At 40.7% G+C, this 25,311-nt stretch overlaps 1 protein-coding gene and 1 long non-coding RNA gene across 2 annotated transcripts in view; one reads left to right on the top strand and one right to left on the bottom strand.

Moving 5' to 3' along the window:
- The window catches only part of zfhx3b (zinc finger homeobox 3b), a 240,994-nt gene that overhangs the window by 39,828 nt on the left and 175,855 nt on the right, over positions 1-25,311 (top strand). The window contains exon 3 of the mRNA XM_077201829.1: positions 6,139-6,209. The gene's annotated coding sequence lies outside the window, so the exon portion shown is untranslated. The remainder of the gene's footprint in view (positions 1-6,138; positions 6,210-25,311) is intronic.
- Positions 4,099-9,051, bottom strand: LOC143710739 (uncharacterized). The gene is made up of 2 exons (XR_013194632.1): positions 8,844-9,051; positions 4,099-8,640 (listed from the first exon to the last, which is right to left on the bottom strand). It is a non-coding gene; the product is annotated as an uncharacterized LOC143710739 (long non-coding RNA).

Genomic DNA, 25,311 nt, shown 5'->3' with positions numbered 1-25,311 from the left:
TATAGCTTGATTCAATAAGTCAAGTGGTGACAGACAGTTTTCCAGCGAACTAGAAATCAACTGTCAATATTTAAAGGTAGGGTAGGCATTTTCTTTTCATAACTTTTTGTTATTCTGGTTGAAACTCTCTTCACATCCTGATAGCTATCAAAAATAAATGGTGTAAATATTTAAAAATGTACATATATCGTCTGTGGAAGTCTCAGGACTAAAAAAATGACCGGCCAATCATTGCATTCGGTCCGAATGCAATGATACGATATCCTACCTCCCTGTCAGCATGTGTATTTCCATACTTCCACGCACCTGCTTGCGCAGACATCACATGTCATCAGCATGTTCTGTAAGGCTATGCAAAGTAAGACATACAGTCACCGAGCACGACAAACAAACAGCAGCCGCCTTTTACAGTTCCTCCTGAACCAAAACACAGATCTTATGCTGTGTTCATGTCATGTCGTAATTACGAGATGGCGACCTGTGTTGGCAACAAGCTGTTCATGTCATCATCAGACATATTATTTATGCGTTTCTATGTCAACACTATCAACGCTGAAAGGAAATCTGCATCATTCTGGTGCTACAAGTAAGAGCTCTGTAAGTTGTTTACATTTATCAGTATTGCAATATTATGTTCTTTGAGACATGAGGCAATTAGCTGTCTCTTATGACACTTTGCAGAATCTGCTATGGCTGTTCACGTTGATGTGTTTTGATGGAGGCGTGGCTTTGGCGACGCTCTGAAGAGAGGGTGGGATCTCATGATTTCAAAGCTAGCTTGCCATTGTTAGCCGCTTTGAAATGGCCTTCGATACTTTTACTATGCTGTATGCACAGTGTTTATTTGTGGTCATGTGTAAGGTGAGTGTGCACAACTGTGGATGTCTTTCTGTTGCATCAGAATTGATATTAATTAACATATTTACAGTGATGTTGACCCTTATGGGTCAAGTGATGAATAAGCATGTCCAATGTAAGGAAATTAAAATAAAATGAAATCACATTTATAACACACACACAGCTATATATGTTTTTTTTCTGCATTACTCTGATTTGGCACAAGAATGTCGTAATTTATTTAGGAAATATTTTATTATTATTATGCCAATTACTTAAGGTTTTCTTTAAAAATATATATATTTTGATTAGACATTTTTGCATTATGATATCAGACCAGGTTTATCACCCTGGCAATTTTGACTATGCCCCCCAATAATATGAAATTTGAATTGCATTTTTACTGCAAAAAGTCATATTAATGATAACTAGGGGCATGTCATTGACCCTCAAACACATTTATTCACACATTCATATATAAGCATGCACACTTCAACAGAGAAAGTGTTTTGGTTGTTGACCTTGTAAATGCATAAAGCAGAGTTGAAGCCCAATGACCCATATAGACTGGAGGAGTAGTTTTGGGGGCGTTTCTCTCCTGTCCCCTCCCTGCATCCCCCACTTTCCAGTTCGCCTCGGCTCCCTCTCGCTTTCTATTCCATTTATCAGCTGAAATAAGTGCCATCATCAGAGACTGGGATTGATGGCAATCCCAGCATGCACCCTGCTACATTATTTAAACCTGGAGTGGACATCAAGATTTCTGCTTTTGTCTTCTAGTCTTCAGCTGTCAGAGGTCTCAGATATACGATTCCTGTTGTGTCATTTAACCAGGCTCCAGCGTGGAGCAGCACAAAGAAGTCCGACAATTTGACAGGGTTCGAGCTGCACCACTGTATTTCAATAGCCCAGTCCCAAAGAAAATGCATTTTGGCTTAATGGACACGAGAATCTACATGCAAGTCATCCAAAACCAGATGCACAGACTGAGAGAAAGTGAGTTAGGAAAAGAGCGAGTGAGCTCTTCACCTCAGGGCTGTGGGGGAGAGTTTGAACAATGTCTCCCCAGGGGGGTGATATTTTATAGTTTGTGTCCATCAGTGGCGTGGCCCGGGGCGCTGGGGTTGACAGTAAGTGCTCTCAACACCGCTGACACTGATTCATCTGAGCTACGACATACATGAGACGAGGGGAGTGGGGGGGTAGGTGGTGGGGTGAAAGAGGAAGGGAGGGAAGGGTGTTCAGACGACATCTTCGAGCCTTGTGTGCACGACATGGACCTTACCTTTTCATCCGCTCGCCCTAGACCTTTGTGTTTGTGCATTTGTTGGTCGGGCCGCCCAGTTTGAGAGCAGACCCTCCAATCTAACATGGCATTTCAATTTCTCCTCCACTCCACCTGCTCTGTTCCCCTGCTTCTACATTTATATAGAAGAGGAAGACTGCGAACCCCTTGCCCGCAGGATACGCATACTAAGCAATCAATGTGTCACCTCTTCTTGGCAATCCTTTTTTCCCCCCCATCCAGAAGACCTGCTCATTTTTTCTTGTCAACAGAAGGTAATTTGCTGTATTGTGATTCGGCCCAATAGCTGGGTGATGGAGGCGCATGATGGGTCCGCACCCAAACCCCCCCATAACCCCACTGTTCCCATCCCGTCCCATATACACACGTTCTAGATGGCTCGAGCGGAGGCACCCCACCCAGAGCCACATCTCCATCTGAGGCTGTTAAATGTGATAAGCGTGGAGTGTGGCGCAGGGGCCTCTGATTAATAAAAGATGGGGCTGCTCTGAGATCCCAGGGGGATGTCCTTTTCTGAACCGACCCGCCCCGCGCACGCACAGACGCTTCACACAATGCCTCCTGCACCCTCACAATAGACAGGAAATGGGGGACGAGAAGCAATCATGGAAATATAACATTTAAAACGTCTGCATCCTGTGCCCCCTCACATCTAGCACATGTGCATTCGAATGGACAGTACTTAGCCTTTTGAATACCCCAAAATATGACTAATATATTCACATATTTTGGGAGCTACATATGTGAGACGAGAAGTCTGATACCCTGCTGTTTCAGAGGACAAAAAGTGAATTTAGTTTTTATATATTCAGATTTTGAATGTGTGCACTGATGCAGTACTGTTTTTTTTTTTTATTGAAGATCTATATTGAAAAGAGGGACATTACATCCATCTGCATATTTATTGGCATGTGTGTGTGTGAGATAGGGAGCATTCCGGGCGCTTCCATGCAGAGAAGCTGCGTGGAATCATGTCACCTCTTCACCCATTGACATGTAATGGCTTTGTTACCAAACGACGCCTTGTCCTTATTCTCCTTATGTTTACAAGAAAAGACAGTATAACCCTGGTTGCCAATGGAGACTGGAGACATCCCCCTTTCTCCCTTCCTTCTTGGCACTTGAGTGTCTCAAATTTAGATGATTCATCCTCTCTATTTTAAACATATCGTAGAAACACAAATGTAACCATAAGGACACCTAGTCTTTTTTGCAAAATTAAGCAAAATTGCATAGCCATTTCCCAAACACAGCATAAAGATAAACACACACACACATGCTCAGCAGACCAATGCCTCTGTCAGGTAGCATGTAGCCTTTCAGTTTAAGATTCTTGAATGGTCCAGTTGCTGCTCTTTTGTAGACTCTGCGTTTATCTTTTCGTAACCACGCCTTCACCACGGGACCAAACAATAGCAGCACGTTTCTAATTTTCTGCTGGATAATGGCGGTCATACTAAAATGAAATGGGTCAGAGGTCAGTTTTGCTGAATGTGATTTCTGGGGACAAGGACCTTTCCCTTTTGATCAGACAGAATGCAATTCTTTAATTCGATTCCATTGAGTATTGTCTTTTCAGAATGGCAGGCAGCTGGGAAAATAGCTTATGCTTTGAATGAATTTCATATGACAACATTATAAATTCAGTTTTACGACCTGCATTTTGGAATTGTGTGTCAACCTTTTAGTTTATTTGCTTATTCTGTAATGAGTGCATCCAGGTACGATGCAGCTGTAAATGTGTGCTTCTGATATTCATGTGTCTGTGTCCCTTTTGACCTCATCAGCGGGCTCCGCCCACTAGCCGCAGCTAAAATAGATTGATATAGCCAGCGCATGAATATGTATGCTATATGCACATTGACTTGAACTTGGTTTTGACCTTTGTTTCTATAAACAATATACATTTACACATGAGCCATCAGCTTCACTGCGGAAAATTGAGGCACATAAGGTTTCCATATATTGGTATATTTATTTTTTCACAGCATTTTAGGTTTACATATATATACCCACAAACAATAACATTTATTTTGTGTATTTTTATCAGCAATCTATATGGTAGATATACTAGCCAAAGTAGATGGCAGTTACTCTCACTGAAGGTAATTCTTTGCAAAATTGAATGAATAGCATTGGCAAAACTAATGTAATGTTAATTATTTAATAGAATTCATGGAAATATTGCCAATTCTTGTCAAAATATGGTTACAGTTATACGTAAAATCCAAATAAAATTTTAACAATCTATTTGCAATTCCTGGTAAAATATAATTAGTATTATTGACAAAATCAAATGGCAAAATCTAATGCTAATGATTGGTAAAAATCGAATGGCTATTCTTGGAAAAAAAACAAGAAAAAAAAAGGAATTGCATAACCAAATAGAAATTCCTGCTGAAATTATATAATAATTATGGATATTACTTGTAATAAATCAAATTAATTCATGAAGAAAAAAATCTATTATTGGCAATACCAAAATCCAATGAGAATTAATTAAAAAATCAAATAGAAAAAATCTAATGCTAATTATTGGTGAAATCTAATGAGAATTCTTGAAAAAAAGTAATGTGAATTAGTGGAGCGTATTTCATTACAAATTCAAAAATTTAACAACAGTCATTGGTTATTTTACTTGCAAAGAATGAAAATTCCAGGCAAAATCTAATAAATAGTTTTGGCAACATTCTAATGCAATTAAGTGTCAATTCAAATTGAATTCATGCTTTAAAAAAGTTTGGCAATTCTTGACTAAATCCAGTGGCAAATTCTATTGGTAAATTCTATAATGGTGATTGGTGGAGATCATTTCATGACAAACTGTAAAATCTAACTACAGTAATTACATAGATGCTGTTATCGTAAAACTAAACAGAAATTCTTGGAGAAATCTAATGGCATTTACTCGCAATTATATGAGCACTTTATTTATGTGTCTGACTTTTCTCTGTTTCATGTTCTCATCTGCATTTCAGCCGATATGTATGCCGGTGTGAGACTCCATTTCCCAGAGAGCAGCACAGTAGAGGAGGTGGGGTTGCTGTACTCTCTTAAACTGCTGCCCTGGAAGGTCATTGCTCACAGTCATGTGAGAGGCCAGTGCGGCCCCTTGGGCCCTGTGACAAACAGGGCTGCTGTGCTGAGGTGTGTGTCAGGGGTGTTTTTCCACAAAGCATTCTATAAAAGTGTAACCGCTCCGTGTTTGCCCTTTCCTCCCTGTACGCACGCACTGCTCAGCCAACAGGCCCCTAAAGAGCTCTTAAGAAATGCTGAGCCAACACACAAGCTGGCCCTGCTAGCAACTATAGTAATTCTCTTTCTCGCGCTTTCTTCTACTTTTCTGGCCCGTGTTCCTGTCGCTTGTGCTGAATCACGACTGCCGCGGCGGGGAGAGCAGCAAAGGCGGTGCTTGTTTGGGGCCTGAAGCTAATTATGGAGCATTAGAGCAGGGCTAAATAAATGTGTAGTGTTACTAATTGCGTGCCAGTGAAAACAATGACTCTACAACAGATGCCCAAGGGCACAGGGGGACGAGAGGCTCTTGGCACGGGGCCATTAGCAGCCCCTCCTCCAACCCTACGGCTACCTCACCCACTGTCTATGCCAGCAGGCCTGAGAAACACATGCAACCTGGCATCGGCGGTAAGCAGTCAAGCTGTGTTTGTGCATGTGTGTATATGCGCTTATTTGTATCCCGAGCTGATGTTGCGCATGCAAACATGCTCCACAGCAACAGCGGCAATCTGTCTCTGCCACCTTCACACATTACTGCATTAATAAACATGAATTAGTAATAGCACAATTAGACCAGGACCGGGCGCACCGGCTGCACTGCGTGCTTGTGCGGAAAACGTGAATGCACAAACTCGTCCTTTTTTTGACAGAGAAGCTCTGTCACTTATATCCAAAAAAATCCTAATACTGTCCCATTGCATCTGTTTCTTTTATGTCTCACACGTCTTTTTTTGTATTTCTGTGTGTCTGTGTTCTAGGTTTGGATCCGCTGTGTGACGGGAGACGGTGTTTGAACGGTGCACACTGCTGGATCTCCGGTGGCCTGCCGGTACGTACGCCCACTCTCACACAGATTTCCCAGCAGCACCTGAGTGAATGAGGCTAGCATTGAGTCTTAGACCACACGCAAGGCATGAGTGACAGCGTCACATCACAAGTTCACGTGTCAAATCGAAACGAGAGATCTGATCAGACTCTGTCCTACTACAAAAATGACAGATCTGGAAAAGCACACTGGTATACAAACTTACAGTGGCCTCTCAGGTCTTTACGCAGTGTTTAGATAACAACAGACGGTCTCTCACAGCCAGAAACGCTGCGATGTGTAGTAGTCTGAACTCTTACAGCTGGTTCGGGCTGGATTACACACACACAGGTGGACCGCAGACTGCCTGTCTCAGGGCCAGGCCAACGCTCCCTCAGCAGGACTTACGCACGCTCATTGCAACGGAATCTCTGTAATCCAGTCGTAATGTAGTGCTAACATACTGGCAGACACACACTGCCACAGGCTCTTATTGATCACTTTACTCACACACAGATACACACAGCCATACAGTCACAGGTGTGCACGTATAGTCTATTGTGGCCCACTGACATATTTGTCTGCTTCAACACTGGCCTAAGGAAGTGAAATCATTTATTATTCTGCTTTTTCCTTGTTTATTGCACCCTGTTCCCTTATTCGTCCTCTTAATTCCCTCATTTATCCGTCTTTTTTTCCTTTACTTATGGTGGCATTAGCACAGATTACTAATGATCCCTTCGTTTTGAAGCTTTTCTGCATCACAGTCTCAAGGGAGCTATCTCCGTTGTGTTTTTACTAATTGCCGTAATTTATTGACTTGTTAAGGATTTCTGCACAATTAATTCTGTTTTTTATTTCTCCCATTCCTCACAAGTACATTTCTTGTGCTCCTTAAAGAGGAACGACATTTTGCAGATTACTTATAGAATGAGGTCATTGAGTTCAAAAAAATATTTTATCAAAAATAAAGCTTGCATGTTATATTTGGATTCTTTTTATGTAAATTAATATAAAGTACACATTTCATGCTTCTCTAAAAATATACTGTATTTTCCAACATTAAAATTGCACAATAATATATTTTTCCATCTTTAAAAGAAGTCAGTGGATGATACTAAAAGCCTAAACCTGAATCTAAACTTAAGCTATTACGGTCTAGTTGTATAAGTAAAGTGTTTTGGTATTTCGAGCCACAGCACAATTTCTGTAATGTAGCACCTACTGCAATGAATCAGGCAAGGATAACATAATCATGCTAATAACCTCTGGTGTGTCTGTGTAACCACTTAAAGGGATAGTTCAGACAAAAATGAAAATGCACCCTTATGACGTTCCAAACCTTTAAGACTTTCTTTTTGTGTGGAAAAGGAGATATTTAGCAGAATATCCAAGCTGCTTTTCTCCATACATTGAAAGTGGTGACAACATTAGCTCTGATTCCCATCCATTTACTTTCATTGTATTGAGAAAAGAAGCTTGCATGTTCTACTAGATAACTCGTCTATATGGGTTTGGAACAACTTGATTACTTATTGACAGATGTTTTGGGTGAACAAGTTTCAATCATAATCACAATCCACTGTTGTCTCCAACTCCATAATATAGGTTTGTATACCACTGTATCTCTATTAGATCCATGTTTCAAATGCTGGTTGGCAACTAGGGCACTACAGCCAGCATGGTGTCATGCCAGAGATGTACGCCTTGAGTGTGTGTGTTAAACTGTACATTTCCATTACACAAAAGTATTCATCTAAATAGAGACAGGGCTTCATTCACTTGGTTTTAGATTGTGGGCTGATAGATGATCAGTGGTCCGACATCCTGCATCAATTCTCTTCATTATGGCCTGAAGACTAGGCCTGATCTTCAATCAGCCCTGATCACATCAGCTGAGCATAACCACAGTGCTGCCGAAATACACTTTGGTCTGGATCAATACAGGCCTCCCTTGGGCTCTTGTGTCTGATCCCCCCCCCGGTGAGTCATGTGACTGAGTGGCAAGACAGGCCTGATTTTCTAAACAGCCCTCTCCTCATCCATTGTTCTCCGTTCTGTTTGTTATCCAGACCAAAATGGCTCAAGCTTAAAAATATTCAGCCAGTAGAAAATTGAAAGTGTCTATACTCCAGTAATGAGGAACTGGTACACGTCCAATGAGTAATATCCCATTTTTGAATGTTCCCCCATGATCCATTGATGCACAGTTTGGGTTTACGAAAAGATCAGGCACCAAAATCCTCGAAGTGGCCCGCATTTATCCTCAAGGCTATCAAATGCATTGGACCTGCTTTCAGTATGTTGTTTTCTCATTATGAATTCCCTTCGGAAGTGATCACCGGCGTATTTAGCAGGCCTCCTTATGAGTGAGAAGTCATCGGGTATAGTCGTTCGCAGGTAAATTTTATGGTACGCGACTCCATTCCCATCAACCACAGGCGTTTTTTTTTTCCTAGAGAGAATAAATGATAATTAAATTTACAAAGCAATCAGAATTAATCGCGTACCATCTCCCACAGCGATTACACACCTCCGCCTCCCCCTGCGCACACATATGCTCATTTACTCACCAGGCCAAACCTGCGCCTGTTTTCGTTTATACGTTACCTCTCTCGCCCACTTCCTCTCTCTCCGTAAATTATTTTGTATACTTACGGCGAGACTCATTAGTCACCCCTCCCTTCCGCGGCTTAACGAGAAAGCGATTAGAATGCATGTTAACGCAGTCCCAATGGCTGCTCCTGCTCGCTTCTCTACGTCCACACCACACTGCTTTACCTTCAGCACTGCCTCCTTCTGCCTCTCTGTGAGATCTCCCCTTCTCTCCCCTCTACCTCTCTCTTCTGTGGCTGCAGCCTCTCTCTCCTTTCCTCTCTCTCTTTCCCTTTCCTCGTCCTCTCTGCAGCCTCTCTCTCTCTTTCCCTCGCTCCTCCCTCTCTTAGAGCTGCAGGCTGCTGGGGGTTTTAGACGGATCACTCTCACAATGCCTGATCAATACGGCTATTGATCGGCTGGCAAAATGTTTATAAAATCATCCCGGGCAACCCAAGCGATGGGGTAGAGAGGAGGAGCGTGAGCGAGGGGAGGGCCGTGAGGGCGATGCCATTCAGCCAGGGTAGAGGAGGCAGCGTGCCCGTGATTGGTTGCTTCTCTGCCCGCCTTGCCAGGCAACTAACGGGCTACGTTGTTCTGGTACACAGCTCCCCGCTTTCGTTCCTGCGGCGCACAGGCAAACTTTCCAGCCTCACAAGCCGCCAAGTCCACCGTAGCAGCGGCACCGTTTTTACTGCACACCGTTGGCTGCCAGCCAAACTGTGATAGCACCCGCCCCCCGACATCCCACCTCCCATGAGTCAGTAACCTTAATTTGCATAAATTAGCAGGCGGCAGGCAGTGCCAGGCTCTTAACGAGCCCATGTCATGTCGTCCCTCCTCCCCTTGTTCGCTTCTTGCTACATGAAGACACCCGTACTCCCGGCCCACCTGCTTTGCAGGTTCCCTTTGGCATGGAATACCCTCTGGACCCTGCTCCATTTCACCAACTCTCTGTGTGACTCCTGGGACCATGCTCCAACTATATCAGCATTATCAAACAACACGTCCCAACAGATCCCCCTGTTCCCGTGTGAGCTTGTGCTGGGAGATCTCAGACTAAAACACACTGAGTGCTGCCCTTGTCCCTGAGCACGTGTGCTGGGATCTTACTTCTCTGAATGGCGCTGCGGATTCTACAGACAATTTTTCCCACCTCGCACTTACAGATGCTAACCACTGCAAACTCAGCTCACTGCTAATCTTTTCATCTAGAGCTCCATTCATGATGGAGAAGGACTCGTCCTTGACATCCCCGCAGTCCTGACAGTACAGGATCATTAGCATTAATCAGTCATTCATCAGTGTTTGAGGAACAAATCTGATCTGCACCCCTTTACAAAGATGATGGACAGATACCTAGAACAATTAATCTGCTGCATCAGGCTTTAATTCTTCAAATTTATCAGCAGCTGCTGTAAAAATGTAGTTTAACAAATTTAGAAAGAAGAATACATGTTATTGCTATAAAGTTTTCAGTCACAAAAACATAACCTTTCCATGTGGTGTATCTAGTAGGGCTGAGTATCTTTAGGCACCTCACAACTGCATTTCAGTGCATATCATTTTTCTATGTAGACTCAAATCTTTAGCAAGTTGAGGTGGCTTTTTTCCAAATTCCTTGTGAAGATTCTGCAAAAGCTGTAGAATCCAGCAACCCACCAAAATAAATGGAATAAGCTAGTTTAATAACATAGCATCAGAGGCGGCACTGCAGCGTCTGTGTGAATGAAATGGTTGATCATTACTTTAAACTTTATTAGTTTGTCAGCGTCTTGTTTTATGTGGCTGTGCACAATGATCAACTTTTAAGTATGTAATACATTGTTTAAAAATGCATATATGCCGGTACTGATGTGGCCTCAATGCCGTTTTTGCATCGCCACGCACCACATGGAACTTATCTGTGTCTGTAATGTTTTTTTGTTGGAATTTAAAAAAAAATCTTTAAGTAGGTTCACACCACTAGTGTTTAGTGGCCTAACGCTTCTCCTCTGGCACTAGCCTTGAAACACTGTATTTGATAGCGTTTAGTGGCCTAGCGCTTCTCCTCTGGCACTAGCCTTGAAACACTGTATTTGATAGCGTTTAGTGGCCTAGCGCTTCTCCTCTGGCACTAGCCTTGAAACACTGTATTTGATAGCCTTGGGCAAACTCATATTGGTCAAGCCATCAAGGGTAGTCTGTTTAATTAAGGTGGTGTTTTTAATTAACCATAAAAGCTACTTACCTTCCAACTAATTGGACCAGAGAGAGTCTTAGCATCAGGTCTGCTCTGAAATGCTAACCCCACAGGAATTTATTAATATTAGCATGAAGTGCCAAAAATTCGAAAACATGAACACTGATTTTTTTATTCTTTTTTTTTTTTTGCAAAATGTTGCATTACCGTACAGTTTGATTGGATACACAGCCTTTAACGTCAGCAACAAAGGATATGGGAAGACTGTTTTTGTCCCTATTTAAAAGTTGATGGGCTGTTTATGTTGCTATGCTAACTATGCTTGACTATATTTTGAGTTAAATATTATTATATACAAGTTGTATTTTATTATTTGCATTTAGCTTTGTATTTTCCTGCTTTTCAAGACTCAATCAGAACAGACCTGTCACCCATTTTTGGCTCACTACATCATAGATGAGAACCACCATAATAGACCAGTCTAGGTCATCCATTCTGTTTGTAAAACAAGGCCCTAGATCTATATACTTCACTCCAGTTTTTTGTTCTCCATCTCATCTCTGTAACTTCTCAGTGTTTATCCTCTCACTCTTTCTCCTGTTTCTGTTCCTTCTTTTCTATTCATTATTTTCCTTTTGCTTCAGTTCTCTCCCGTTTTATTCTTTCATATGCCCCCTCCCTTCCTCACGGTGCATAAGAGGGTGTTTTATTTATTCCATCAGAATGCAGAGGGGCTTGGGATGTGCGTACCTCACACAGAAATCAATTTCAGCTCAACCAGTGGAACCAAACAAAGCACCATGCTCATCATAGCATCCATGTGCGCTCACGAAACCTAACGCGCTCATCTCTCCTCCACTTCCCTCCCTCCTTGGGAGACATTTTGTTTTCACTCTACCGCCATTATTGTCAATCATTGTGCACAAGTGATGAGGTGTGAACACAGCTGGCAAATGAGTGATGGCCAAGTGTATATCATTAGCAGCAAAATAAAGGAAACTCTAACAAGAGTGCTTGTCTGTTTATAGATATCTCTTTAATGATTCAGAGTTGCGGATTTCTATCTTTTTATCATTCTCACTCTCATTCTTTCTCTTCAAATCTTCCTTCTTCTCTCTTGTTCTTTCCATTTTCTCTGTCTGTCAGAGGACAACTGTATTGCTCAGAGCGTGCTTCTACATATCTCAGGAGAGTTCTCAGATATGTTCCGTTCAAGAACTTATTTAGATTTTGCTATTATATATGCACAATTTAATGTTTATTATAGCTATGCACAATTACATGCATAAATAAAAGTTTTCTCTTCTTGCATTTAGCATAATTTTTCCCTGATGTCTGCGACTCAATCAGAATAGACCTGCAACAAATTGTTGGGTCGCAACATCTCTGAGAATCACAAGAGGAGGATACCCATAGCTGGATGCTAGCATATTCACATATTCTCAATTTTTTTTTATTATTTCTAACAGTAGTTAATGGATCACAAACTAGCATTTATTAGTCATGGTTAATGCTTATTTTATACACACTAATACATTTTTTCAAGTTTTATAAATTCACATTAGTTGATTTAGAACAAACATGAATTAGCAATGAATAAAAGTTTATTTATAAATTAGCATTAACCTAGATTAATAAATCTAGCACGTACAACTTGTTCATTGTTGGTTCATGATACTCAATTATGGTTAGATTTAGGGGTTGTGCATTATGGTTATGGTTAAGTTTAGTTTGGGTTATACGTTTTACAAAATCTTATGATTTCTACATCTCATTGAAATTATTACGGCTTCTCACTAGACAAAATAGGAGATTCCTCGGATCTTTGTCTCAAGAGAAACTTTCTAAGAAGCAAGAGACTTACTTAAAGTAAAAGTCTAAATTTTCTCTCCATTTAATCTCATTACAGCCCAGTAAAGAATATTGAGATATTAAAGAACCCCCCCCCCCCTCCCCAACAAGTTTTTCCCTTTGTGTATAAGGCGTGCAAATCTATATGCATGTTATTAGTCATAAATCTGTGCATGTGTTTGTGAGTGTAAATGTGTCCTTGGGGTGTGCTGAATAGTAAGTAAGTGTTGTTGATGATGATGATATGCTTTTGTGGACTGTGCTGTATAAAGGCCTATGGAAAAGCTACATCTCTCCCTTGGTCTATTTTTCTAGTTCTTTCTCTCTCGCTTCGCTTAATGTGAGTTCTGGATCAGCCTTATTCCTCGCTCCACTTTTATTGATTTCAGCGAGAAATAGAGGGAGGAAGAAAGAAAGGGCCTTTTCACAAAGAAGTTAAATGGTCAAGTAGCGGGTGGAGGTTGGCTTTCACCACTTATTGATGAGGTGGGAAAATGTCACTATTATGGAGGCCCTTTCAGGAGATAGCGAGCTGATTGGATGAGTGCCCTGGGGTCAGGCGGAGCACATTCCTAGCGCAACGAAACAAGTGTGTATAAAAGGCCAGAGGATTCAGTTGAACATGTAGAGGTGCCTCTTCACTGGTTGCCCTGTCTATTAGCTGTGTCCAGGCTACTGTACAAGACTACAAGGGGCTGTGCGAAGTCACTGCCTGTCTTTCTTCTCGGTTTCTCTGCGGGAGGCAGTCTTACATGTCTGATCTTGCCGTTCATGATCAGTGAAAGTGTTTGTTTGTTAGTGTTCTGGCCTCCATGTCCTGTCTGAAGAGGGAGTCAAAGGAAGCCAATGCCTGATGTGGCTCAACCGCCTTCAAAGCCTCCAGCAGATAAAGCCCTGTGCCAACTGGACGCCTGTGGCTGGTGTCCAAAATTCAAACTAAAATGCAGTGAGTGGGTGCTTGTGTATGAGAAAAATAGGTTAATAGGAGCACAAGAGAATCAATGGAATTTATAAGGAAATAGACAGTGAGAGAAAAGAGTTGTGCAGACGAAACAGCGATGAGATTCCTGAAAGACTTCTGCTGACCTGTGGCTAGGGGTTCAAACATAAGTCACTCAGGCAGCTCTGGGAGTTTGACGTCAAGGCCTTTAATTAGGGAAGCGCATCATCTGGCCAGCCAGTCTCCATAGAACAAGAGAGAGCCTAGCAAAGGTCAACATGCCATAGAACAGACACTGGATGGCTTAATCTGAGGTGAAATGGTTGCTTTTCTAAATTGATTCCAGTTTGGCAAAGACAAGGGCTGTCTTGTGTTCTAATTGAGCCACTTGAAGACTCTGGCGGAAAGCGGGAACCCTCTCTGAGGAAGGGTTCATAAAGCAGGACACATGAACAAACAAAAATTGTTCAACTGACATCTGGAGCAAAGCTGTCTCCAGGCCTGAGTTGCTGCAGGAAAACCAGTAGGCATGCAAGCACAATCTCGCACTCATTCACCGTTTTGACATTGGACCTCTAGTCTTGTTTTCACAATGCAGTTCGGTGTTCACTGTTTAAATCAGTGATACAGTGGTTCAAAAAAGTAAAATCCTATTTAAATCACTATTTAGTCAATTAATTTCATTGCATTAGATACTTAGCAGAATAACAAAAGTTGTGAAAAATTCCACTTTGTTCAATATTTTATGCAGTGACTTTCATACAATTTTAACTGTGGCTTAAGTGTACAATATATAATCCATACAAATGCAATATTGTGAGTTTAGTCACAATGCTATGTGAATAAAGTCAGCTTAAGGTTGTTGATTTTTGAAAGGTTGCTTTATGAATAGAGTCAGCTATATATATATATATATATATATATATATATATATATATATACATAAAAAATTTGTTTGTTTTTTTGTTTGTTTTTTTGTTTGCAAACCCCAAACATGGTGTAGCCAAATGGTTGCCAAAAGCCCTTGACCTAAGTTGGCAATTGAGTTTTTCTCCCACACAGACATTAACACATGCCACACTGGCTTGCAGACTTTTTCAAGCTGAATGCATAATACATTAAATAAAATAATGTTTCTTGTGGGGATGGTTGTGCCATGGAATGGATATGCATTGAATCTCAATGTAGCTCAAATCCCTCAATTGGTGTTATGACAGGGGGTAAATGAGTATGTGTGTGCGATGTGGGGGAGGGTTTAGCATATCGCCTTAGGCCAGTCTGTGACGTCCAGAGACTTACATGAAGACAGTACCCCCCGCCATCCCAGCAGACACCAGCAGACCTCTAGACATGGACCCAGCGGTCATTAGTGAGGTTAAGATTCATTGGTGCTAATTGATGACTATTCCTCCTCTCCTCACATTCTGTGTCCATGCAAGAAGCTTTTGCCCACCCTCACCCCTCTATTCTTCAGACCCTGAAGACTACAACTCCTAATTGGACCTACTCGACCCCCTGCCATTAAAGATTTAGAAGGAAGGCGCCTTGTAAAGCATTGAATATTGTGGAGTTAAGCTCAGGAGATGGCTCCCACCAGGCTGTGCAGAAGGATAGTTGTGGGTGGGAGATTTGATTGAGTTAAGCCAATAATGGTGGTACTCCATCGGAAAACTCTGCCCAGTACATGAGGTGCACAGGAGGGAAAGGTGTTCAAACATCAATTTGACCAGAAGAACCATTTAGAGGCGTAGCGGCTAAAGTTCAGGGCTGGTGGATTTTAAATATATCTGAATTCTAAACAGCATTGTTGCACCCATCAAAGGCACTGCAGAAAGGAGACACTACTCAGAATAAAGGTCATTCCATGTGAAAGTGAGCAACTTAATACTTTCCTTTTTTGAGGCTGTAAATTAGGAAGAACCTTTCATAGCAGATCTAGACAGGTGGTGCTGGGGATGAGGAGGCCTAAAGAAAATTCTCAGGACACGCAGTACTTGAGCTGGACCAGGTTTGGAATAAAATAAATACGGTTGTGTACATAGGAACAAAAGATTGATTGTCTAGGCTTCCGATTTGGAAGAACCATTCAGTTTCTCAAAAGAGTTTCATGACTGAACAATGCATTCATTTTCACAGTTATGTTATCAAGACTCAAGAGTACTCCAATTGTAGGACATAGTGATGCTCACTTTCAAATGGATTTCACCCCTTGTTTTCACCTTGCGTATTCCAAAAATGTTAAGTACTTTGAAAAGATTTACAGCACAGCCAGTGATATACAGCTGTTAATTTATTATCAAAGGAATCAATGCTAAATTTTCAGACTCTGTCAAGATCTGAATTCTCCTTTTACTGTTAATGCATCATATTTACACTTTGATTTTGATCTTTTTGACTCTCAGCTTCATAGAATCAGTTTGGCCAGTTGTTACCTTAAATAGTTGATTTTAACATTGCCATTCAATTGTAATTTTTTAACTTCTGTGTTAGTTCTATTATGTTTTAATACTGCCTTTAAAAAGCATTTGAATTCACTGGCCTTTGGGTTCCATCCAGAATGCAAATGACCTCAATGAATACTGATTATACAAATGAATACAAATGAAGAGTATGAAACTTGAAAAATGTCACTACATGGATATGCAATTATTCGGTGTGTCCTAGATATCACCTTGACGAGCTTGTTGAGCACAGAAAACAAACATGTACAAAAAAACAACTTGGTATTTGCTCGTTCTCTGCTAGTAAAACTCCATACTTTATCAGACCGTTCCGCTGTGTTTGTGCTCCTGGTGCGGCCCACTCATTGGGCCCGTGTGATCTGGAGACAGGGTGAGGAATGTGAGAAGCATCTTAGGAAACATGAGCTGCTATTTTCCCACAAGCGTAAAAAAAACAGATGCCAGTGCTCTGGAATCCTGGTGACGCAATGCTTTCGTGGAAGGGCCAGAGAGGAGGAGGGAGAGGGAACGAAAAAGGGTGAAAGAAAGAAAGAAATGGAAGGAAATGGAGGTCTGGCTTGAACGAGGGAAAAGTAAAGAGTAGGAGAGGCAGCTGTAAGTTCACTGGGTCTCCGCTGGGACAGGCTCCTGGCCCTGGCTGTCTCGTTTTTTTTTTTTTTTTAAACTGTAGGAACATCTGTGAAGGAAGACCATTAATTGTTTGTTGGCTAAGTGATCATTACAAAAACAGATGTCTGATGCCTTTTTTAAGATGCAAGAATAGAGACAAAGAGAGCGAGCGGAGCGATAGAGCAAAAGGCAAGAGTATATGTTCCCTCAGGCTCTGATTGAGAGGAATACCATAAGCAGCAATTCCTTTACCATCCTAATTTCTCATACACTCAGATACCCCCTAAAACACAAAAACAGTGCACATCAATGCCTGCTCCTCCATCTCTGCCTCTCCTCCTGCTCTAATTATCGGTGCCTCTGTAATTGCTGTTATATTCATCATAGCTTTTGGTATTTATAGGGTCTGTTTTGATCATAGTAATAATGTCACTCTGGAATTCCCATGCTTGGGAGGAGAAGAAGAAAGAGAGAAAAGGAGAAAAGGAGAAAGGGGGTGGGCAGGGGCTGATGTTTGGATCCTGCCAGACTCTTTCAGACATCAGTTGCAGTAGGGCCCAGAGGCCACCGCTCCAGGCTGCTCTGCTGGTGGCTTTAGGTGTCTCGGGTCCCGTGTGGATCGGCTCTGGCGGGGCTGCATGCCGAATGGATCTACGCTGAGCTGAGCCAGGTCTCGCTTGCTAGGGGTCTTCAGGACCAGAGCTTTGCTGAGTCTTGGTGTGCCTGGGCCAGAGGAATTGGTGGTCTCATTTTCTTTGCCTTTTCACTCTTATTCCCTCCCTAAAAGGTCTTCTTTTAATCCCTGGTGTTTAAATGACCAGTTAAACAGATTTTTGCTGGCCACAAATCATGGCTACATTTAATCAAGTCAGTAGAACTTATCATAAAGCAGCTTCACAGAAAATCATTATGCTAGTGTTTATAACATCTTAATATCATTCAGCCGAGATTTGATATACAGTATGTATTGCTATTAATCACCCTTGTGCTGTTATTTTTCTCGTAGAACAGAAGAGGAGAATTTTTAAAGAATGTTCACGCAGCTCTTTTCCATAAAACGTTTATACGTCAATACAACGACCATGGACTGTTTAAAAAAGCACCATAAAAGTAGGTCATACAAATTGTGTGTTATTTCCCAAGGCTTCTGAAGCCATAACATGCTGTAGCTTTCTGTGAGGAACAGACCCAAATTTGGTGTAGGATGTCACGAATATCAACCACTGGTTCTCCAGACCTATGACATAAGATTTTTGTTTTGTTTTCGTTTTTGTAGAGCTGCAGCTATCATATGGCAAGACTTGAAATCTGTCATACAGACCACTTTTGTAGTGGTTTAAGTGATTAAAAAGCTTATGGTATTTGAATTACTGTTGTGATAGAATGACAGAATTTTATGTTATTATTTGAAAAATGTTAGTAACACTTTATTTTACAGTGTCCTTATTACACGTTACATGTAGTTACTGTAATAATAATAACTAAAATTGTGCGTAATTACATGCAATTAACCCTAAACCAAATCCTTATCCAATCCTAACTCTACAGTAAGTACATGTAGTTTATTATTATTACCCAGTACTTAATTGCACTGCTACACTGACACCTTAAAATAAAGCGTTACACTTTATTTTAAGGCGTCATTGTTAAACTGTAATCATATATTTAAGTACTGAGTAATATTAAGCAATTATTAATGTACTTAGGATTTGGTTGAGGATTAGTTGCATATAATTATGCATAACATGCTGTTATTACTATGGTAAGTATATGTAACAAGGACACTGTAAAATAAAGTGCTACCCAATAAAGTTTAACCAAATATTCCTTTAAACTCAAGTTTAATGCACTTACGTCTGCGACTACTGGGCGGTCATGCTTTCTGGAAATATTTTCTATAGTTATTGGCAGCATGCCACCCATTTGCGTTTAATGAATGTTGCAAGAATCTCACCTATAGTCCAAATCAAGCACACCTTTCATCAAGAGCTATGACTGACCTCCCAGCTCTTGTATCCACGTCTCTGTCTCTCTCTACACGTCTCTTGTTCTCTTTTTCTCCCCGTCTCTCCCCCTTCTGCACAGCTCCCAGTGTTTGGGTATATATTTACCACCCTTGTGTGAGGCCGGGTGAGTGGGCCAGGGGAATGGAAAGGAAAACAATCATGCCCTCTCTCCTGGCCCTACGGTGCAGGCTGCCTATAAATAACTACGGGTGGCGCGCCAGTCCCACCGCCTATGGCATGGGAATCTCGTCTCCTTCAGCCCTGCCCTGGGCTGCTCGACCACCCTGGGAACCCTTCAGCCAGGCCATTGAGGACGGACAGCAGGCCAGGGCAAAGTCAAGGCTGACGGCGAAGGAGAAGAGTTCTTTCTTCTTGCCTTTTTTTTCCAGCCCTCCTTTGAGACGGTAATTGTCTCTCTCTCTGTTGTGTCTCTAAGGAGAGTTACTGACTGTTTCATCCCGCTATACCTAAGCCTCTACGGTGCATCCTTCTCTTTCAAAGCAGTTTTACACTGCATTTAGTCTGTTTTTGCCTTATAAAGATTGTATGAATATGTGATTTTAGAAGTGTTAGAAATCCGGTTCGTAGAACTCAGATGAAGCGTTTGTTTTACCCCACCGAAAATTGATTTTGACTTTCAAAGGCTTGCTCTTCACAGCGCTGTCTTCCGTGTCAGTGTGAGACAGGTTTAGCTCACATTTTTGGAATTTGAGGTAATAGTTTTAAACTGACAGACTAAACATCACTCTTCTTGACTGTTCCACTTCTGAATAGTAAATACTTACACAGACACACACACACTCAAACATACTCTTAAATTCATGCACATACACACACACACACTCTCTCTCTCTCTCTCTCTCTCTCTCTCTCTCTCTCTCTCTCTCTCTCTCTCTCTCTCTCTCTCTCTCTCTCTCTCTCTCTCTCTCTCTCAGGCAGATGGTGGGAATGAATCTGGTAGCCAGTGGTAAAAAAGTTCTGAAGATTTGTTATGTTAAGTACTAAAGCCACGGTATACCTACAGGTGGTTTTGTCACTGTGTTAGTCATAAACATCCAGTCTTTCTGACACTGCAATACAATGGCAGGGCTGGGCAACCTTTTCAGTTCATGAGTTAGAATGTACAATTGGCCACAACCTACCAGACGTTAAATTGGAATAAGAGGAAAAGTTCAATTTGAATTATAATTCAAAGAAATGTAATGTAATGTAAAATTTAGAAATGTGAAAAGAGTTGCAGTGAGAAATGTTTTTAATTACAACCAAAAATAACAAAAAAGGTAAATAAGGTAAAAAGGTAAATAACTTAAAAATCAACTGTTCACCCATCATGGCCCATTTATATTAAGTAAGTTTAAGTTGTATTTAAAAAAATGTTGTTTTTATATTATTATTATTCGATTTGTTTCATTATATTTAAATTAAATACTTTCCGAAATACATATTTGAAAAGACATAAATGAAATTAAACCATGAATTATTTGTTACAGAACCATAACACCATCTTTAATGAATACAGGCAATTGTGCCTTCTTTGTAACTTTTTCTTTCTTTTTAAGCTTTAGTGAAATATGTCAGTCTTTTCCAAATGTGAACTTGATTTATAAATGATATCCCAGATAATATGAAAAGCAAAACTGGGTTGTTCTCTTTTTCAGCTCTGTTGGCTGTACTGTCTGGTATTAAACAGAGTTTTTGTAACAAATCCACCGCATGTCTGCTTTTTTCTTCCTTTCTGTTAACTACTACTCTCCGTTTTATGTCTTGATAGATTTTCAGTCCTTCCCTTTAGCCCTTAATTTTTTTCCTCCATATCCCCATTTTTCTCTCTTCCTCACGAAACCCCCTCGCTCCCTCTCCTACAAGGCACACTTGTTATTTCTTCGTACAAGGTCCCATAATTAAGTTTGACATAAGCGAAGGGATTAAATATGTGGTTTGGGAGGGGGAGAAAGAGGCTCTGTTACAATCTCAAGGCCAGCTGTAAAATGGAACCAGATTGCGACACTTGGAGTTGGAAAGTTTGGGAAAGCTGCCGAGACTGAAGCTGTGTGTTCATACAGCACTGGTGTATGAATCCCTCTGCACCGTAAGAGTGGCCAAAAAACTACTGCTCCCCCTGAAATCCCCCCCGCTGAAAACCTGCCCCTGCTCACATGCTAATAGACCACAAGCTCCCCAATGCCCACATGCCAAGCGTCCATGCCAATGGTATTACTATGGTAAATGGTCCAGAACCATGACTTATTTCTGTCTTAATAGAACATGTGACATGCTTTTGTAGTTTACACATTTAAATTTAAGACATACTTATTTAAAGGGATAGTTCACACAAAAAATTAAAATTATTATCAATGGTTAAATGTGAATAAAAGCCTAAATTAAATCTGTTCATCATATAAAGCGATCGAGTCTCTTCAGAAAATTTTGACTAAACCACTCAATTCTCATGGATTAGTTGTACGATCGCTTTATGGCCTTTTTTTATGAACTAGCTGTCAATGGAAGGGGAAAAAATCTCAGATTTCATCAAAAAGATCTTTATTTGTGTTCCGAAGATGAACAACATGAGGTTGAGTAATTAATGACAGAATTAAAAAAAAAAAAATAGGTGAACTATCCCTTTAAGAATTATCTTTTAAATCAAATCAAGTATACTGTAGCCCTTTTATTGGTTGTTTGCATAGGATGCATTAAAACGGCTAGACAGAACACAACTGAATTGAAAAAGTGCATATTACAGTAGATGCATTAATTCCCATAAATAGTTGATTGTCTATATGAATCTAACACTGATGCACTGCCTCTCAAAAATTGAAACTTGTTTAAATTGACGCCCCGTTAAAGCCATGGCGTGAGATGCTAAATAATGTGAGATGTGGTGTAAGTTAACATCCAAATCCATTCATCTAGTGGATATTTACCTAGGCCAACAATTAAACAAATAGCGCTGATGGAATGCGAGAACATGTCTTGTGTAATGGCCCCTCAGACTGTTTTTATTTCATAACTATTTTCCTAAACCTAAAACCAGCTTTCTTTGGATCAAAATATTACCACCAAGCCAAGGTACTTCCAAACAAAACCTCTCAGCCTGTTCAAAGAGCATTGCCTGCTTTGCTCAAAAAAAAAAAAAAAATTAATATCATGGAAAATATATATGTATAAATGAATAAATGTAACACGTGTTCAGATGATTACTACACTAGGAAGAGAGATTTTGGTCTTTTGTGCCAAAGACCTCTGCTTCTTTAGTCATAGGACTTTGGCCTCCTACGCCAAACCACTACTGCAGCTCTCTCAAAGAACTCTACATTCCTAAACAAAACACAAGCTCTCTCAGCCAAAACTCTGACACTCCAGCCGCCAAAACAAACACACGCTGCACCCTTTTCCCCCGGCCGCCAACCGTACATATGATACATGCTCTGTAGCTGTTTCAATTATCACAATTTGAGCTGTTTCTCGAAATGTTGATTCACCCATTGTTTGCCTTGAACTTTGTAATTCAACTCCGCTGTCAGACACATGGATAATTTTCTGTCTGTCCTAATGAGTTCAGTGTTTCGGAGAGCCGTTTCACTAGCTAGCACTCAGCATGACACGGAGCGTGGAAATGCGAGCCGCGGTGGTCACGTTATAAAAGAACACAGCATCTCCATGAGATTTCCCTTCTCCGTGAACTCTGTGCGGTCTTCGGCGGGAACTTTGCATTCTTAAATAACTCTGGCAAAAACGTTTCTAATCTTAATGAGTCTGAACAGCAAATCTCTCATCTGTGGCAAAAAGGGATTAGGAAAGCAGGGAGAAAAACACTGCTGTTCCACTTTGATGAATTGTGTTTAGTAAATCCCTGGGTATGAAGTTCCTCTGACGAACAAAGCGCTGGAGAAGCATGGATGTTTTTAGACAAAATAACTTATCAGAGAGAAACAGAACATGCATTTAGGGGGAAATACAAAGGAAAAGCAGATTCGTCACTTCGGCAAATGATAAAAGTGGTTAACACTTTTTCTCAATCCACTTAGCTAGTTTGGGTTAAAAAAAAAATCAACTTAAAGTAGCTTTGCACAAATTAAAGGCATTGTGTTTCTCCCGGCCTTATCATCCTCGTGTTTATTTATTTTTACATGATGCGGAGGGTCTTTGTTAACAGTAAATAAATAAATAGATAATTTCCTGCCTCTTAGCGGAGATGCTATAAACAGCTGTCATAGTGATTAAGGAGTTAATGAATAGGCATAAGCGGAGACCATGAAGCCTTGCAGTTTTGAAGCAAATTGTAAAGTTGCACTTGGTCTTGGCTTTACTTGAAACTTTCCCAGGTCTGAGCTTCAGGCTTCTAAAACATGATGAATGCATATTTAATCTGAAATTCATTTTGAAAATGAATTTATTTGTCGCATGCCATTATTTTTAAGTTTGACTGTTGTTGGAGGAAGAAAATATAATATTTGTGCACGTGTGCGTGCGTGTGTGTGTGTGTGTGTGTGTTTATGAGTGTTTCCTGGTAAACCCTATATTATGGGGATAAAATGTGCCGACAGAGATGGCAATATCTGAAATCCTTGTCCTTGTGGGGAAAAACAGCTTATAAATCATACTAAGTTATATTTTTTGAAAATGTAAAAATTCAGAAAGTTTTCTGTGATGGGTAGGTTTAGGGGTAAGGTTAGTTTTAGAGGATAGAATATACAGTTTGTACTGTATAACACCATTATTCTATTCTACGTCTATGGAAAGTCTAGTTGTGTTGTGTTGTGTTGTGTTGTGTTGTGTTGTGTTGTGTTGTGTTGTGTTGTGTGTGCGTGTGTGCGTGTGTGCGTGTGTGTGTTTGTGTGTGCGCGCACATGTATGATGAATATTTTCACACTTGACCTTTGTTAATGTGAGAATATAGCGTGTTCGTCACATACATCTGGTCACCAGGAGTCTTCTCTTGAGTGACGGATAACATCTGGGAAGTCTGTAGCTATCACAGAATACATGGACCCTATCTGCTCCTCCCTCCCCTTATACACACTCACTGTTTTCCCTTCTCCCTTTGTGTTATTCGGTTCATCCATGAATGTATCCCTACGTTATTGATTTCCCATTAACCCCTTCCAATCTGGGAGGATCTAGGCGGATTGATGCGTAAACACCCATTTCATTGATTAGTCATGCGTCACTCATTTTAAATTCTCATTTTGACTTCTAGTTGAGCTCTGTCTACTTGTTCAGTATATTACTTTCATTCCCAGGCCTGTGGTGTATTGGTCTCAATGCGTTTGTCACCACAATTTATTTAACCTTTGCTCATGAGCGCAGTGGCTCAACACATCTGAAGCACATGCCCTAACCAGCAGGCTATGGTTCTGAGGGGCCTTTTTTATACGTTTAAATATTTCTTTGCTTTTCATGTTTTCTCTGTTAAATATTACTCTTGCCTTCTCATTGATTTCTCTCAGTTTTTTTCTCTACCTCCTGTCCCATCTTTCTCCAGCCCTCCTGCTGTTTCTGACAAGTGCTTGCTAATGCTCAAGTAGCACAGTGCCTCTAGGTCACAGATGTAGACGTGCATCAGAACTAAAGACACGTAGTGTTCCCATTTGAATTGACAATTCCCTGACAGAACGTCTATGATCATCCAATGGGCTGAGCGGTTCTCTGACATCCATCTTAATAAAGTGCTGCATGGGCCTTAACTTGGGCAAAGATGGAAAGTGAGCCATTGTGTTATAATATGTGGCATAACAATAGACTTGCATGCAGACTCTTGTTTTCTAAGAGGTTTTAAATCAAGGGTCTGTCAGCTACATATACTCCTGTTTCATTTTCTGTGAACGAAAGTATTGTGTGCGTGTGTAGAAGTTGGTGGAAATGCGTGCATTTCAACTTTTATTTGTGACATCGTACAAAGAAATAGATTGAACAAAATTCCATTGAAGCAAAGGCTTTAAAATTATGTTGGAGAATGTGATCATCAGGTTTTATACAATCTCGTGAATTTCATGCAGCTCAACAGCTGGGAAATTCCAACCCAATTCGTGGCAATCCGTGCTTATTTTACGAGGTGCCCAATTCGTATCAATTCGTACGAATTACCTACCCCTGACCCCACCCCTAAACCTACCTGTCACTGGGGTTTAGACAAATCTAAAGTGAGGTGAGGTCGTACGAATTGGTGGTGAGATCGCGTTGGAAATTCTGAAATTCATGACCAACTTTTTTACCCATTAATTTTTTTTCAATCTATTAGTCTGATGACATAATATGTAAAAAAAAGAAAAAAATGTAATTTATAAAAATGTCACATTCAGCACTTTAAGAGCCCTCGGTATATGACCGTGCAGGAGTGTTTGTGGAAAGCAGCAGTTTGCATGTGTTTAGAGTCTGACAGAGTGTGGTGAACGTTTTGCTCGTGTATTTATTCCCATTCAGAGTATTTGCGCGAGATCGAATGCGCTTGTTTCTGTTTGTGGGAAGCACACGAAAGAGA

Source organism: Siphateles boraxobius, unplaced genomic scaffold (assembly GCF_051911475.1).
Source record: "Siphateles boraxobius isolate OS27281-9 unplaced genomic scaffold, OSU_SipBor_1 48, whole genome shotgun sequence".
NCBI classification, from domain to species: domain Eukaryota; kingdom Metazoa; phylum Chordata; class Actinopteri; order Cypriniformes; family Leuciscidae; genus Siphateles; species Siphateles boraxobius.
This window is presented reverse-complemented; position numbering and strand designations above follow the sequence as displayed.